Genomic DNA, 18202 nt, shown 5'->3' on the forward strand with positions numbered 1-18202 from the left:
CAGCTGTCAAAATGTGATTTAAAAAAAATATCTTTGAAATTGATTTTAGGTACCAAAATGAAGTTCTAAAAATCTGAAAAAAATCATAGTGGTTCAGAAAAAGGTGCTCTTTCATATAAAATCAAAAAATCGGTACATTTTTCTTAATTTAAAAACCGAATTACGAATAAAGCTTCAACCGTTCAACAATTAGCGAGAACCGTGACGGTTTAACCGTCCAACATTAGAATGAGCTAGCTTAAGGAAGCGTTCAACATTTGGGTTACAGACTTCCCATACAAATGTTCTATTTTCTCTTAGAAAATGGAATTTAAGGGAATCCAATTCAATGGGTAGTATAAGGGATGAGTAGATCTAGACGTTCACTGGATATTTTTCAACTAAAAAGAAATTAGGCACGGAAAAACAAACGAAAACCAAAATGCCAGTACTAACCGTTCAACAATTGGCGAATTACCCTATAAACAACGTCTCCCCGGCTATAGCTCAGATCGATTTTGTTCGTTGAATAACCCACAAATTTGATTTAGAAGCAATTTGTCAATCTCGAGAGTGAAACGTCAGAATGCTATACAAATCAGCCAGCAGTCTCGCTCGCTCCGATGATGATGGGGGCGGAGGTGGTTGACCTTTTCCCCCGAACAAATTCCATAAACATAAATCCAACTTTTCATCCCAAAGCCCGGGGGAAACAATTTCGCTCAAAAGAAAAAAAATACTGACGACGGTCGAGGCGCGCGTACGGGTGAGAATGCAGCAGGAATCCATCGGTGAATATTTTTCATCGTTTAGCCGCCCTTGTTGGAGCATTCCAGCCTCGTTGCCGCCGCCGCCGCCGGAGGGAAAAAGGGTTGTTTTTCGGATGCTTTTATGCGGCAATCCATGGAGGATAACAAGAGGAGAAATGATCGAAAACGGATATGATTTCTCTCCGGGACTGTGCGCGCGGGTGGTGGCCCATAAAGGCCATCAAGTGATTCGCCTTTGTTCGGGGGGTAGCATATGAGCCAATATTGATGTCCGCAGGAAGATTTATGTGTCCGAGTGATTTTGTAATCTTTGTTGACTTCCTTTTGAATTATTAAATTATGAAAGGAAACAGAATTGGCTATCGACCTCATTTTCATTGATGTAGTTTACGTAGCACTGTTTAGGGCCATCACATGGTTTTGATTCTTGATTCTTGATTCTTGATTCTTGATTCTTGATTCTTGATTCTTGATTCTTGATTCTTGATTCTTGATTCTTGATTCTTGATTCTTGATTCTTGATTCTTGATTCTTGATTCTTGATTCTTGATTCTTGATTCTTGATTCTTGATTCTTGATTCTTGATTCTTGATTCTTGATTCTTGATTCTTGATTCTTGATTCTTGATTCTTGATTCTTGATTCTTGATTCTTGATTCTTGATTCTTGATTCTTGATTCTTGATTCTTGATTCTTGATTCTTGATTCTTGATTTTTGATTCTTGATTCTTGATTCTTGATTCTTGATTCTTGATTCTTGATTCTTGATTCTTGATTCTTGATTCTTGATTCTTGATTCTTGATTCTTGATTCTTGATTCTTGATTCTTGATTCTTGATTCTTGATTCTTGATTCTTGATTCTTGATTCTTGATTCTTGATTCTTGATTCTTGATTCTTGATTCTTGATTCTTGATTCTTGATTCTTGATTCTTGATTCTTGATTCTTGATTCTTGATTCTTGATTCTTGATTCTTGATTCTTGATTCTTGATTCTTGATTCTTGATTCTTGATTCTTGATTCTTGATTCTTGATTCTTGATTCTTGATTCTTGATTCTTGATTCTTGATTCTTGATTCTTGATTCTTGTTCTTCTTTTTGTGCTTTTTCAGTCAAAATAGAAAACTCTAGCGTCCGGGTTTATTGCTCGATGAATCCATGAAATGCGGTTTGCGACGAGGTAGAGCTACGATAAGTTCATTCGCTGGATTTATGGAATTAAATTCAAAACATATTCTCAGTCATCTACTACATTATCCAGGAACATGTGCTTTTTCCTCCCAGCCAGACAAAACTCAGCAATAAACTCAACAAAGAAGAAGCCACTACTCCAACTTACAAGGATCTGGTTTCAGCAACAACTAATGATTTCCAGCTCCCATCATGTTGTTGAAAAGTTTTCCATGTAGCGCGCGAAACCCTTTGGCATGCAGTCGCTCGAAGCCACCTCAACATTTTCCCACGATGACAACAACTACGCCAAAGAAATCCGAGACAACGCCGCCGACAACGACGGTGATGCCACGTCAAACTTTCCACAAGAAAAAGCCTGAAAGCCATATCCGTGCTGTAAGGAGTTGGATGATAAAAACCAAAATCAAGCAAACCGTGTCGTGTCTTTGCTTTCGGGCTTTTTCCCGCGCATCGCCACATACTGACGGCAAACCGGCAGCGAGCGATCCTAACACCGCCGAACGACGACGTCAGTCATAAAGTAGGATAATTTCACAACCCACTCTGGGTGAATAAATCTTTAAAATCTTGTTCCACCCGGTCTCCTCCTGGTCTACGATGGGATATGGTTGGGTTGGCGGAGTGGTTTTATGGGCGATAGGGTTTTGCGACGATTGGAAACTCTATGTGCATCAAAAATTTGCTCGAAAAATGTTATCTGAAATCTGGAACAACATTTTTGAGACTTTGAGAATGTAGTGCAAAGAAAACAAAATAAAAATCACTACCTGACCAGAGCATTAAACATATTTATGACAACTGTTGCCATAAGTAACAGAATTTGATACAAAAAAAAACATTATAATAACATATGTTAATATTTTAGTAACAAAATTGACACTTGTTTTATTTATTCGAACAGATTTTGAACAACAAATTATGCATAGTAATAAAATTATTTGTAACATAATTTCGTAACGATTTTTGCAATATTTGTAACAAAATTATTTCAAAGCTTCATAGATGTTTTCTATTGCTGCGAACAAGTTTGTTATAATTTTGTTATTTTGGTTTGGCCACAAGATTTCTAATAAATCCTATAATAAATTTGTACTGAAAAAGATAGCCAAACTTCTTATGTTATTATACTTTGGCAAGTTTGTTCTTACAAAGTTTGATATAATCTTGTTATAATAGTAGCTCAATCTGTTATAGTTTTGTTTCAATTGTAGGGAGTTTAAATTTATTTTTTTGTTATTTTTTAACTACTAACGGTACATGTTTTATATTCAAGTTATTGTTACAATAATAATACAACATGTAATAATTCTGTTGCTCCCATCTTGTCGGGTATAACTTTCATAATATATTATTCTTAATAGTTGTAAACCTTTTTTATTTAAAATCAGAATGCAGCTATTTCCTATGATTAATCCAGACATTCTATAGGTGCCATAAACTGCCCACCGCACTTTTTACATTTGTCCCCGCGGTCGAATCTGGTTTTGGGTCTGGTGCTGCAAATGAGCTGCTCTTAGAGAGGCACATTAGAGACAGCATAATGGCGGGATTGGGGCGGGCGACGACGGGCCAGGATGGCCGCGAAAGGATCACGTATTATAAAGGTACCTTACCCATGTACCTTCCTTTGGAGAGATGACTGCTTGTCGCTCTGTCGGGTAACATGACAGAGAATGTGCTTGCACCGCGCCGGTACCTCTCTACTACATGGAGCGTGCTCGTAAAAGATATCAACTTTCCAAATAATTTATAATTCTTCATTCTTGGTGGATTTTCTGGTCCGGGAAGTTGGCAGTGAAAGCGAACCGAACCGAACCGAACCGCGACATTTCCGGAGGGAAATGGTTTTATTTTCACGATGTAAATTACTTCTTGGTAGAATTATTGTTTTAGGTTGTTTGTGGAATGGGGTGGATCTGGTTTCGGATGTCAAGGTTATTTTGATTGTTCAGATTTTGGATAATTATTACTTACATATGCCAACCATATGGTATCAAGTTACCTGAAATACAGAAGAAAATATTCTAGATTAGATTTTTGAAACAATTGAATGGAACGATTGTAATAAAATTTCATGAGTTAGATTCAGTATTTAGGATTAGGGTGCTTGAGCCACATCTCAAAAAGTTCGATGGTCCCCCTCCTTATTTCATTCTATATTACGCTACGATGCTCTGATCAAATTTTCAGCTCAATCTGTTAACATTTGGGTGATGTTAAACTCATTTGAAGTTTGTATGGGAGTTTATATGAAAAAATATAACATTAGTGAGTTTTCAATGAAGGTTTAGGGAGAAAAAGGTGGAAGACATATCAGAAAGATTCCAAAGGAAATGAGTAGCAGTGAAGCTTTAAATGGGGGTTAGAGGTGTTTAAAATATATCGAAAGGTGTTTCATGGGGGTTAACGATATTATTGGAAGGTTGCTGGGAGGTTTCAGAGAGGAATAAGGATAGCTTGGATGGATCTCAGATGGTTATAAAGAAGTTTAAGTGGCAAGAATGACAGGAATAAGAATATAAGGAGTGAAAAGGTGAGCGCTATAGAGATTCAGGGGGTTCGCAATAGGACTTCAAATAATGATAGTTTAGATGAGTTACAGTGTTGAGTGGTTAGAAGTCGTGTGGCTAGTGGCTAGGAGAGTCGTAGAAGAGCCCATGTGTAGTTTCAGTGGCATTATTACGGTTTCATGGATGTTTCAGGGGTAGTTTCAGGCTTCACTTGCTTCAATGAATAAGAGAGTTTCCGGAGTTTTCCAGAGGGGGAATTAAGAAGTGTGTAATGGGAGTTCTATAAAGGAATATCAATGGGTTTTTGAAAAGCTTCAAAAACGTCTCACAGGAGTCTCTAGGAGATTTCTAAAGCTTTGAGCAAAGGTGTATGTCAGGCTATGTCAGAGAGATTTATCCATTTACGCCCAGTGATCTATTTAAAAATAGTAACTTTTGTGATTTCCGTGGAGAAATGAGGCATGCAGAAAGGCTAGTGTCTTCAGCAAAGTTGTTGAGGAGGTAAGGACCTCTACAATAGTACGTATTTTTTGTACATATTTGCTTCAGTAGGTGGCGCTGGTGACCATAACATTTCAGGCTTTGGAAGGCTTCGTGCCGAAAGCTAATGTCAGTATCGCCACTCTCGTGTTGTGAACACCAAGCTTACTTTTGCAATGCGTCGTGTACCTGGCATATGATGAAACCATTATTGGGTAAATAAGTTGATTCTTGGTTTATCCGCTAGGTGGTGCTAGTGAGAAATTTGAACTGCCGGAAAATAAGACCACGCAGAAAAAAATTGTCTTCGATAGAGTTGATCAGGAAATCAAGAACTATCCGATAGTGAACTAGTAGATTCTAGGTTTACCCGTTTAGTGGTGCTGGTGAATCTTTGAAATTTTCCACTGCTGTATCTCGATAATCAGGTCACAAATGTCGTCTACGGCAAAGTTGATCGGGTCAGGCAGACAATTAAACGTTTAATAAGGCGGATACAAGTTTAATTTTGACTTTTCGACTCCCCCATCCCTCCCTCTTCAAAAATATTTTGAGGAAGCAGATAAACAATATTAAAAAAAAAGTCGGATCTTGTTAAAAATTCTTTAACAAATCCGATGAGTTTTTAATATTTTTCAAATTAAATGCTGTATTATTTTTATCCCCACGTCAACCAGCCAAAAAACGGTGGGAAAAAAAAGTGAAATAAATATTTGTAACTGTCTAAGAAAAAAAATACTATAAGTAATTCCAAAAGTCCTAGTGAAGAAACTAGGTGTAATCAGTAATAGATGAATATTACATAAAAAAATAAAAAGTGCATAAATAAATCAAAATATTCCATAAAAATTATTTTTTCGCAAACCGTCGAAAATGCAATTAATAAATCAACAATTGCAATAAGAAAGAATATGCTTCCCATAAAAGAGGGGAGGGGGAGTCGGAATTTTACATAATAACATGAAGCTGTTCGACAGTGAACTAGTTGATTTTAGGTTTAACCGCAAAGTGGCGCTAGTGGGTCTTGGTTAATTCTAAACTGCTGTATCTCGAGAACCATGCTACTTAGAAGAACTTCGTCCACAGCAAAGTTGATCAGTAATATCAAGAGCTATGCGATAGTGAACTAATTGATTTTAGGTTTGTCCGCCGAGTGGCGCTAGCGAATCTTATAAATTCTGAACGGATGTATGTTGAGAATTGGACCATTTAGAAAAGAATCGTTTTCGAACAAATTCATCAGGTCCGTTGATAAATAGCCTAGTTGAACATTAATATATACGCTGGGTGACCCTAGTAAGTCTTATTAATTTTAGTGATTCTTATAAATTTCAAATTGCTGTAAATATTTCTAGAACCAGACTACATAGAAGGATTTCGTCTTCAGAAAAGTAGATCAGTACATCAAGAGCTGTCCGGCGATAATCTTGCTGACCCTGAATATATATACTAGGTGATGCTAGTAGGTTTTAGTTATCCTTAGCAATCTTTAGTAAACTTATGTATCTGGATAATTTCGTCTTCGGCAAAGTTGATTGGGACATCAAAAGATATCCGATAAGGTGCCATCCGTGGCAGATGAGGCCTGGCCAAAATCGACGCTCCATACAAGTTTTAAAATTGGCTAAAATATTAACGACTCATAAAAAAGTTTTCATTTTCCATGACAAAATCAGAAATTGCCAATAAAGAAGTAGGGCACTTTCAATTTGTGTACTTAGAGAGAGAGAGCAGTAGCAGTGACATTCTCTCTCTCTCTCTCTCTCTCTCTCTCTCTCTCTCTCTCTCTCTCTCTCTCTCTCTCTCTCTCTCTCTCTCTCTCTCTCTCTCTCTCTCTCTCTCTCTCTCTCTCTCTCTCTCTCTCTCTCTCTCTCTCTCTCTCTCCCAACTTGGAACAACGTAATCAGTCGGACATTGTCCCGTAGATGGGCTGCATCGAGCCCGAAACCGGTCGGCATTAAGGTAATTTTTTAATTATTTTGACGATTGTAAGAACCATAAGTGTCGTGCACAGATCGAAAAAAGAGTGTAAAATTCTGTGACATATAATGCACATAATTGGAGCGTGGGATATCACAGAAGTTTACATGACATATCATGTAAAACTCATAAAATGTCATGTAAATTTCCATTATATGTCATGTAATTCAGCATGAATCTGAGAGTTTACATGACATATAACACAAATTTACATGATATATCATGTAAACCATCATAACACTAAGTTTACATGACTAAAATTAAGTCTACATGACGTGTAAATCTTATTATTTTTATCTGTGTGTCTTATTTCGCGTCGCGTTTCGTGATTGAAAGAAATAGGGGTGCGAGCAATAATAAATTACAGAATTTCCATAAATAAATCAGAAAGTGCATACATAAATCAAAATGTCCCATATATAATTGATTTTCGAGCAATACAAAATGTCAGAATTTCCACGAATTATTCAATAATTGCATTAAATTACTACATTTTCCACCAAAAAAGTTTAAATTTTCCATAAATAAATCTGATTTTTGCATAAATAATTTGAAAATCTCCAATTGAAAAACGTCAAAAAAGCAATTGAAAATTTAGCAATACATACGAAACAATCAGCCAAGTAAAATTATCGTTCGAGCCATGTGGCGAAGCCGCATAGAGGTTTGAGGAATTGAGGCGGCAGAAAGCCGCCGAAGTTTCCGAAATCCGAAGCGCCGGTATAATGCGAACAGAGATGTTATCCTTTTTTAAAGTCCGACGAGGGCGAGTTAGCGAGTTCGGACAGCAAGCGATTGTCTGTTAAATTGCACATTGTTGGAATTGTTGGAAAAAATATAGTTTTTTATTGCAATCGTTGATTTATTTGTGGAAATTCTGGCATTTTTTATTGCTCGAAAATCAATTATTTATGGGAAGTTTTGATTTATTTATGCGCTTTTTAATTTGTTTATGGATTTTTTTTATAGTTTATTATTACTTCCACCCCTATTTATTTATTGGCATTTCCAAATTATGTATGGAAACTTTTCAATTTATTATAGGGCGTTAAATTGGCTGCCTTTTAAATTTCTATATGATGGAAAGAGGGAAGGGGCAGAGATGATCAACGTGGCTTATGAATGGTCCCTAATAAACTAGTTAATTCTAGTGAGAAGTTCTTATTTTCTGTATTTCGAGAATCAAACCACATTAGAAGAATTTCGTCTTCTGTAAAGCTGATCAGGACATCCAGAGCTATCCGATTATAAATTAGTCGACTATTAAAACACTAAAAGCTATCCGATGACATGTTATTTGATTCTACATCTATCCGCTGGGTAGCGCTAAAAGGTCTTAGAAATTTTACTTGGAATTATCCATTTAAAAGAAGGTCAACTATTCCCCATATCATATCAGTCATCCATAAATGATTCTCATGGCTCACATAAAATGGAGAATAATTGTTTTTTCAATGTTTCTCTTTCATATAGCTCACTGTTTTTGAACAAAATTTACCATAGAATTTCGTTTAAATGACTGCTAGTGCAGTAACTTTCTTTTATGGCTTTGGAATCCAGAAAAAAAAACGGACGTTTACGATGATTGTGGCATGATTCGGGCGTTAATGGGTTAAGTGGATCATAAATGTCGGGTGGAGAGGGTGCTTCGAGAACATTTTAGGAGAATTTTAGGGGGGTTTATATAAGAAATCTACTGCAAATTTATTATTTATAGGCACTTTCCATTCGTATTATGCGAAACATGCAAAAATTCTACAAATGCTGATTAAAAAAAATGTAACAATATTCCACGTGTTGGAAATGTGTCATATAGCGACGACTTCCAACACGGTCAATCACCGAACAGGCACAGATAACACTAGTTTACAAAATAAAACGAAAGTCGTGAACTTCTGTCAACAACCAAAATTTTTGAAGCACAATATAGCGCTGATTTCGAAACCGACTTTAAAAAATGTAAGTAGAATAGTTTTCGAGTTTCAGCTCAATATTGATTTTCAACTTTTTAAAATAAGTAATTTACTTACATTAAAATATCTTGCGTTTGTTTTAATCAATTTAAAAGCTTTTTCCATAAATTAAAAGCCGCATATAATACCATTCGATCATCGGAATGCAGGTTTTGTGTCAGATTGATGAAATCCAAGATATTAACGAATTTTAGGGACGATCTCCATATATTTTAGCAAAATTCCCAAAAATATATGAAGAAATGTATTTTTTTTTTTTCAATAAGAAAAAAGTAATTTAAAAATTCTTTCTCAACGTTTATTTGACATATCATATGTGGGCGAGTTACAGTAAAAAATTCAACAGAATCGGAGCATGATAACGGAGAATGAGACGTTTAAAGTGAGCGACGTTGCTTAAAAATAGAACAAAAACCGATTTCAAATCATCAACCTTGTATGGAAAGTCGAACAAAATTCCGCTCTACTGTCTTATTTTTTTCGCGTTTTCGAACTCAGCGCATGATCATCAAAAATGATCATCAGCTTACTGAGTTCAAAAATGCTGTAAACTAGTGTAATTTAAGCTGTGCGTACGCAGATCTACTCTCGACGATCAAAACCGAAGAGATGAGAGAAATGCGTCATCTACCACTAACCAAAATCGACAAAATACAAACGATCTAACCACCCAACTAACACAAACAAATACGATCATAAACCACGTAGACCAAATTCTGGCCATCTCAGATCCCCCCCCCCTCCCCCCTCGTAGACTTTCGTCCATACAAAAATTTTAAAATTTGTATGGCGCGTAAACTTCGCTCAGACCCCCGTCCCCCCACAAAGTCTACGTGATTTATGAACAGCCCCTAACACCCCACAGTGATTCCATCCCGGCCAGCACGAACAGAAGTGTTCCTAAAGAGTCAAGTGTTGTGACTAGGGTCCAAGTATGATCGAATGTAATTCAAAAACCTATAATAAACAAATTTTCCAATCACATTGAAACCAGTGCGGTGCAGACAGGGCTGGATTTAGGTGGGTAGGTGGGATCTGGTGGTCAGGGCCCCGGGTCGATCAAGGAACTTCTCGTAATGCAGATTGGTTTGACTTCCTTGAACATCGATTATCTTTGTGCCTGCCATACGATACACATACAAAATGGTCATTTGCAGAGGAAGCTCTCTTAATAACTGTGGAAATGCTCATGGAACACAAAGCTAAAATGTAAGCATTGTGCCATTTGGGACGTTACGCCAAGCAGAAGACGAAGAAGAGAGAGATGGGGACGTGTAACTGATCTAGCGACACTGGTGTAGCTGCTACGGCAGCTCAATCAGAAATCCACATGATGAATTCAATGATGAATAGAATTTCATATTTAACTTTCAGTTTATCTGCACACCCTTTCAACTCCCTTTCTGCGGTCAAATATTCAATTCAACACAGAGCGCCCGAAACAACATTCTTATCTTCATGGCAATCCACACATTATGTGCACATTAATGCATTCATTCCCTTCCAGAAACATGACAAACAGCAAACGAGCGGCCCCGGCAGCTTGATCTGGACTATACCAGCAGCATGCAGTGAACCCCAACCACCAGGGGAGTGTGGAGGCGAAAATTGCAGATGAAGTGTAAAACTACAAACAGCTCAAAGTGAAAGGCCCTACCCTGCAAAGCGTGCTACCCAAAAGTAAAAAAAAAACATTCACATAGCTACCGGTGCATTGGATAGAAACGAACGGCACGCAGTACCAGACAATTTGACTTTTTGGATGTTTTATGCTATTCCCTCGCTGGGTAGATTGGCGCAGTGGCCGGAAAGTGGTCAAAATTAAAAAAAAAAAAAAGGTTTTCGGAATCATTTACGAGTAAAATGCCAGGCTCATCACGACCGACGATACACTCGATTTGCAACTTTTCATATATTTTGGTCTTTAAAGATGTAAACTTTCTACACTATAATCCAGTTTGGGACAATTAAGGTAACATTGCTGAAAAGCCACAGAAGTCAACTTCGTTTACTTAAGGACAGACTTGTTAGAGTCCCAAAATGGCCGCCACAATGGCCGACTTTGACACCTACTCACGATTTCAAGGGCACAAATCTCTTCGTAAACAAAACCAGCGCACATGAGATTTTTATTTTAGGCTTATTACAAGTGAGCAAGAATAGAATAATAAAATCCACTGTAGTTTGATGCTTGCTTCTTGAGATTTGTGCATCTGAAGCTCTGATGCAATGTTGAAGCGGGATTTCATGACGTTTGTCCTTAAAAGCTCTACTACTAGCACCCAAAGCCTAGTTGGAATTGAATGGAACAGTATTTTCTTTAACTCTCCTTGTGCCATCCTGGAGAAACTTGTAATTAGAAGGCACGAAAAGTTGCTAATTAATAAACTGAGAGCTGAAATTTATGGAAAAAAAATCGCGTTCTGGTGGGATTCGAACCTACGACGCCGTATTCGCTAGACTGGCGCTTTAACCAACTAAGCCACAGAACAGGTAAAGATCATGGGGAATAGAAAGCCAGTTTGGCTTCGAGTCAGTTGGGCTTTCTATTCCGCAGGATCATTATCTGTTCTGTGGCTTAGTTGGTTAAAGCGCCGATCTAGCGAATACGGAGTCATAGGTTCAAATCCCACCTGAACGTGATTTTTATTAAAAATTTCTCCTCTCAATTTGTCAATTGGCAACATTTCGTGCCTTCTAATTACTAGTTTTTTTTTCAGTATGTTTCAGATATTCCAGCAAATCTCGTAAAATGCCAGTAAAGGGCAATATGTCTCTTTGTCGACTTTCGTAATTTTAGCCAAACATCGCGTTGAATCATACCACTGCTCTAATGTCTGCTGTGTTTCTGTAGCCAAAACCATATGAGTTGTTGTCCCAAAGGGATGAAAATCGCACATACATACTACATACTCACATATCCCCTCGGCACACAATCCGCTCAGCTGTACACCAACCACTACAGGGTTCCTGCCCAGAGAAAATTGCTTGCATTCGATGACGGGCCACATTTGCTCCATCGCATCGGTTCATTCGGCACGGGCCGCCGGCGTGGCAGTATGGCCCAGAGAACATAAATAAACAAACAAATGGAAGCATTTTATAAATATGAATATGGCCGAAAATATTTGCATGCCATTTGGGGGGCGTTTTTGTAGCCGGCGCGCCGCCGAAAGGGTCCCGACCCGATCCCGGGTCAACTTCTCGCAAAAGTTTGTTTTGCACAAGTTGGCCTGTGCACTAGTGCACAGGGCAGCAGTGTTTTTCCCTTTAGTTGTTGTTGAAATACGACGAATGATCATCACTTCGGAAAATAGCAACATATACGATTGAATTTAGTGCTCGATTACTGACCGAGGACAGCAATGACGGATGAAGGACCAGTATCCGGAGGGTGATCGCCAGGAAGCCGCAACCCCGGTAACAATTTGATGCTGTACAAACGATTCTCCAACAATTTTAAATCAGCCTTCATTTGAACAAAAGCTGAGCACAAGAGGTACAATCCTTTATTCAGCTCCTAAACATCTAACTTGATTTTATTCAACCTTTAGCTGATTTGACGTTCATTGGAAGGCTCACTATGCGCTTATTAAATAATCTATTAAATTTATTAATTGTGTAAAAATAAAATAAAAACACTTTCGTGAGGCTATTTTTACCATTAGCTGGGTCTATTTCCAGAAGAGATGTTTAGGAATGTATAAATTAATCTGTGGGAAAACTGGGAATTGAACTCGAACCTCCTGATTTATAGTCACTCACCTTAGCACCCACACCACACACAATTGTATACATATCCTCGAAAACAAGAGCATTTCGTGTTCTGTCTGAATAGTCAAGTAAACCATGCTTGGGTCAGCTGTCAAAAAATATTTGATTGAAGTCATCTATGTATTGCTGATTAAAGAGGTTGAACAAGTCATACTTCAGACCAATATTCAGCTGTCATTGTGTTCAGCCATTGACACCATTAACCAACTATTGTTGAGCTAATACTCCTACTGTTCAGCATTCATTGTTACTTGGGAATTCCGGTTTTCGCATTATCAGTTTAGTTATGTGCTTATCAAAGTCAACTGAAATGGGTTTGAAACTCGAAAATTGTAAGATGGTTAATAGTAACAGAAGTAGATCAGTAAACTATTGAAAACTCATTAATGCACTCATACATTTGTAGTAGGCTGAGATCACAATTGTTATTATAGTAGGCTAATCTAGGAATCAGGAAATAAACGTCATTGTGAATATAGTAAACAACCGAACTACACGCTCTTCTACATTGGCGACGAGAATAAAAGCTCTTTTTTTTCCGCGATTAAGATGTCTGTGATAAAAAAAAAAAAATAGTGCAGAACTGTTGAGAAGTGAAGTGCATGTATAGTGTTTAGAAGTAACCATAAAGCAGGACTGTCGAAAGAGTGTATTCATTGCAAAGACAAGGAAATTGCGTCGTCGATGAAAGCTCTGTGGTAATATTGTGAGATTTGTCTTTTGGATGGTAAACGCCTGCAGAATCTAACTAATTGTGGCAAGAGATCTTGTTCAAATAGAAAATTATACATTAAGAAGAAAGATAAAGAGTGCTCTAAAAAGCCAACAGAAAAAGACAAAGATGGGAGGTAAGAAAAGCCATATTCGCGTATGAGGAATTCCCATAGGAATTCCTGTGAGAAATGTTTTAATGTTTTAGATTTAATTTGCTCATTGGAAAAAAATCAGTGCACTGATGTAATTTATCGCAAAACTTGGTTGAGACGTTGTTTTGATAATTTGTTGTTTGCTGCCGACAGAAACAGTTGCTTAGCAACGGGACGGCAAATAATATAGCTGCTTTGTTAATTAGATTTAACATTTGAAATAAAATGGCTTCGTTCTGTGGATCAAGTCATTTGATATAATGTGTTCAATTTTCTGATATACGAAACAAACCTATTTTAAAATGTTCGTTAACTTGTAATGGAACAATTTTGATACAATATGGACATAAATTTGAATATTATTTCGGTTTTACCATTGTATAGTTATCTCCATTATTTGTTATTACCTGTGTTAAAGAAAATATTATTCTACCATCAAAAAAAAAAAAAAGTCTACCACCAAATGATATTTTGAATTTATATCATTGACTGAGCAATATATAATTTATATTGTAAAGTTCCAATAGGCACCACTTATAAAATCTAAGGAAGAGGAATCAGATAAAAAAATAACTCATTGGTTTTGTACACATCCGAAAACATATTTGAACCTAATTTATAATTGATTTTTATGTTATATTAATGACGACAGCATGCATAGTTTCTGACATAGTGAACTGGAAAATGAAACGAAAAAAAATGAATCAATTCCCAGTAAACCACAGATCGTAATGGGAAGTGCATTGAAAATCGTATATCTCGCTGTTAGAAATCAAAATCGTAAAAACCGTTGAATTTTGTGATAAAAAATGTCTAGTCCAATTGTATATAAATCGCTGCTGCGATTTGTTTTGGAGTAAGTTTGTTGTGCATAAAGCAAGTCATAAATAGCGCTAATTGAAGTCGTCGCTGTTTGCATGCGCTTTCAAGTCATATATAATGTTAGTAAACTTTGGTTGCGAATCGTAACGACTTAATGAATTTCGGCACCGCGACGAGGTGATTGGGTGGTGTTGGATGCAAAATGAAAAAGCATCCCATTTGCCTTGCTCACCACCACCTGACCGCTAATTATGTTTTGGGACTGGAAACATTGTGTTTACCAATAATGATATTCAGGCAATCTTTGGGAGTGTTAATAGTTACCGAAGGCAGACATTTGTCTCACAAATATTCCTACATGAGCTGTATACTTTTCCTGCGACGACAACGACGACGACGACGACGACGACGATGACAACGTCGTCGAAACGTGCACTCGATGCGGGACTTATGTTGTAAACAAAAGACGTTGTAATAAGTGCAAATCCAACTCGCTACGAGTTGTATACGAATTGACAACTCATCATAAGGTATACTATATATCAGTATAGCATTGTAATAAATGGAATCGCAATGACTTAGAAAACATTGCAACCCATTCCTCATATCAGCATTCATGTAGGAAAGCAATGGCAAGTTTCATGGGTGGTTTAGAAAGCTTAAGTTTATGTTGGCCAATATTTGCGCTCTGTTCAAGGCAGATCAGTTAGTACAATGGTATGGGCTTAGACTTACAATCTCGAGGTGCCGTGTTCTAGGCTAGGTGTCAACTTTTTTATAGCTAATTTCGGACATCGTATTACATATCACCTGAAGTTGTATTTTATTCTTTCGATCGATTATTTGGGACATCGTAATGATGATCATATGAAATCGCGAAATATCGGTAGAAGTGTGTATATGGCCTCCACTTTGGTGCGTATATAGAAGTTTTGTGCAGTTCATACGATTGAATTGGTTCTTATATCGTAGTGTATAACACAAATTATACAGACCAAAATGTTTACTGGGTTACTACATATGAGAGGTTTTTTATGTTTTTTTTTTTTTAATTTGAGCTGCTATGTAATGCGTTCTAACATAAAAAAATATCTAAAATGTGGATATTTGTGTTTGTTGCGGTATCTTCACAATAAACGAAGTTATTAAAGAAAAAAACTTCACGAATAGCATCTATATTAGATAAACTGATTTGTTTATCGATTTTACTTAACATAGTAGCGTTTAAAAAAAAAAAAAAAACATTCAAACAAAACAAAAATATGTATTAGATACACAGTTGTTAATGTTAGTTGTATAATGATTCACTGTTTCATCACTCTCATCAGGTTGTTAAAAGCTAAGTAAGATATTCATTTATTCAATGTTACAAACTGGAGGACTTTTCGTCACGCGTTTTTGTCACGCGAAACTTAAAATGTCGAGAAAGATAGTACCGTATCGTCAACGTATCAGAATAAAAGAGTTTTGAGTGAAAATGAACATGCATAAATATATCAGAACTTGAAAAAAAATACATGAGATTTACTGGCAGAGAAGAGATTTATCAGATAAAAGAGGCACAAAATAAACGACAAAGGAGTCCTAGAAAATCGCAATGCAAGATGAAAAAAAAATCTCTAAACGCGTGGTGCACAATCTTTACGGCATTCGATTCGATTGGGACAAACCTGAGGCACATTGGGTAGATTGTCAGATTACACGTGGTATTGAGTGATAATTGAATGAGTATTTCCTTCCTATGCTTGTGAACGTGATTTACAAATCGGTAGAAGAAATAGCAATTAAGACTATTTTTCAGTTAATCAACTAATGCATTACATGAGGAAAAAATGGTATGGTAATCTAAAAAAAAAGCAAAAAGTTTAATGTAAAAAAAAAAAAGATCAAATATAGAACGTCTATTTTTGATCCATTAGCAGAAACACAAAAGCATGAACTAAACGTTCAGGTTCAACGACAGACGACAGAATTGCAAACAATCGCAGACACACTCGCTGAATTTAAGTAGATTCACTAGATTCAAGTAGGAAGTTCAAAGAATGCTCGTTTTCAAATAAAGTGGATGAAATCATTCTAGTCTATTTGGAAAGAAAAAAAAACATGGAATGTAGGGGAATAAAAAAAAAATCCTAGTCCATTCCTAGAAAGAAACGTAGGGACCTCTCAAGGAGTTCTAGTCCGTTTCTGTATCCAAATATAGAGGATAAAGTTATCCTAGTCTATTTGGAGTTCAAAGGAAAATTATGGAATGTAGGGGATTACGAATCCTAGTCCATTCCTATCATGAAACGTAGGGAACTTTTAGAAGATTCTAGTCCGTTTCTGTTACCAAATATAGGGGATAAAGTTATCCTAGTCTATTTGGAGTTCAAAACAAAAAGAAGAAATTATGGAATGTAGGGGATCACGAATCCTAGTCCATTCCTAGTATGAAACGAAGGGAACTTTTGAATAGTTCTAGTCCGTTTCTGTTACCAAATATAGGGGATACAGTTATCCTAGTCTATTTGGAGTTCAAAACTGAAAAAAAGCGAAAATAAAGACCAAAATGAAGGAGTCCAGCTCAGTTCGTTTGATGCAACATTTAGTATGTTGTTCATAAACCTGTAAATAATCTATTCTGAAGTTCATTGTAGCTAATATCCCAGAAAAATAAATTGAAGAATTGAAGAAACTATCAAGATCGAAGCTGAAGCTGGGGCTGAAAGTAGGATTGTAACATAAAACATAAAATTTTCCAATGACTCTGGTAAGACTATTCCACTGAATGGAAAAAAAAAGAACAAGGTAAACGTATGTGAAAATGGCCAAGTAAATGCCACTTACTTGAAGATATCAAATGGTTTACAAATCCTTATTTTATATTCCTTTATAGATAACCAAAACTATGTCAAGTTGTCAGAAAACGCATGGGAAGGCCTAACGATTGGTGGCAGTGACCCTTGGACGAAATCCTGTTTTATAATATATGAGTTCAACGAAGCTAAAATCAAGAATCATCGAATGTTGTTAAATTCATGATATGGTATATTAAATACAATAGTGCTATTTTTTGAAGAAAGGGAGAGATGTAGTAGGCTGAGATCACAATTGTTATTATAGTAGGCTAATCTAGGAATCAGGAAATAAACGTCATTGTGAATATAGTAAACAACCGAACTACACGCTCTTCTACAACATTCATTATAAATGGCGGATTCCTTCGGGAACTCCCCCAGGGATTCCTCCAAGAAATGCTCCAAGGATTCCTCCGAAAATTACCTCAGAAATACCTCAGAGAATTACTCCAGGGATTCCTCAGGGAATTCCCCCAGGAATGGCTCAGGAAATTCCTACAAGGATTCCTCAGGAAATTCCTCCAGGAATTTCTCAGGGAATTCCTCAAGGGATTCCTCAGATAATGCCTCTAGGGATTCCTCAGAAAATTTATCAAGGGATTCCTCAAAGAAGTTCTTTAGGGATCCCTGCCCTCAGGAAATTTCTTTAGGAATTTCTCAGGGCATTCCTAGACAGATTCTTCAGGGAATTCCTTGGGGATTTCTCCGAGATTTCCCTCAGGAATTTCTCCAGAAATTCCCCCACGAATTCATCCAGAAATTCCCCCAGGGATTTCTCCGGAAATCTCTCCAGGGGTTCCTCAAAGGAAATCTTTTTAAACTAACCCAGAGGTTTCACCGTAACTTCCTCCAGAGATTTCCCAGAGGAATCCTTGTCGAAATTCCCGGAGAAACCCCTGTCGGAATTCCCGGAAGAATCCAGGTACTGCCGAAGGAATTATTTGGAGGATATTTGAAGGGCATTCCTAAATCCCTGGGGGATTTTTTAATTCTCTGGAAAAAATGCTGAATCCCT

General features: G+C 36.9%; 1 protein-coding gene across 3 annotated transcripts in view; it reads right to left on the reverse strand.

Annotated features, from left to right (window-relative positions):
- Window positions 1-18202, reverse strand: part of LOC109420550 (chaoptin) — a 611746-nt gene that overhangs the window by 230027 nt on the left and 363517 nt on the right. The window contains exon 2 of one of the 3 annotated variants that reach the window (XM_062850198.1): window positions 3917-3944. The exons of the other annotated variants lie outside the window; for them this stretch is intronic. The gene's annotated coding sequence lies outside the window, so the exon portion shown is untranslated. The remainder of the gene's footprint in view (window positions 1-3916; window positions 3945-18202) is intronic. 3 annotated transcript variants of the gene reach the window in all.

This window comes from Aedes albopictus, chromosome 2 (assembly GCF_035046485.1).
Source record: "Aedes albopictus strain Foshan chromosome 2, AalbF5, whole genome shotgun sequence".
NCBI lineage: Eukaryota > Metazoa > Arthropoda > Insecta > Diptera > Culicidae > Aedes > Aedes albopictus.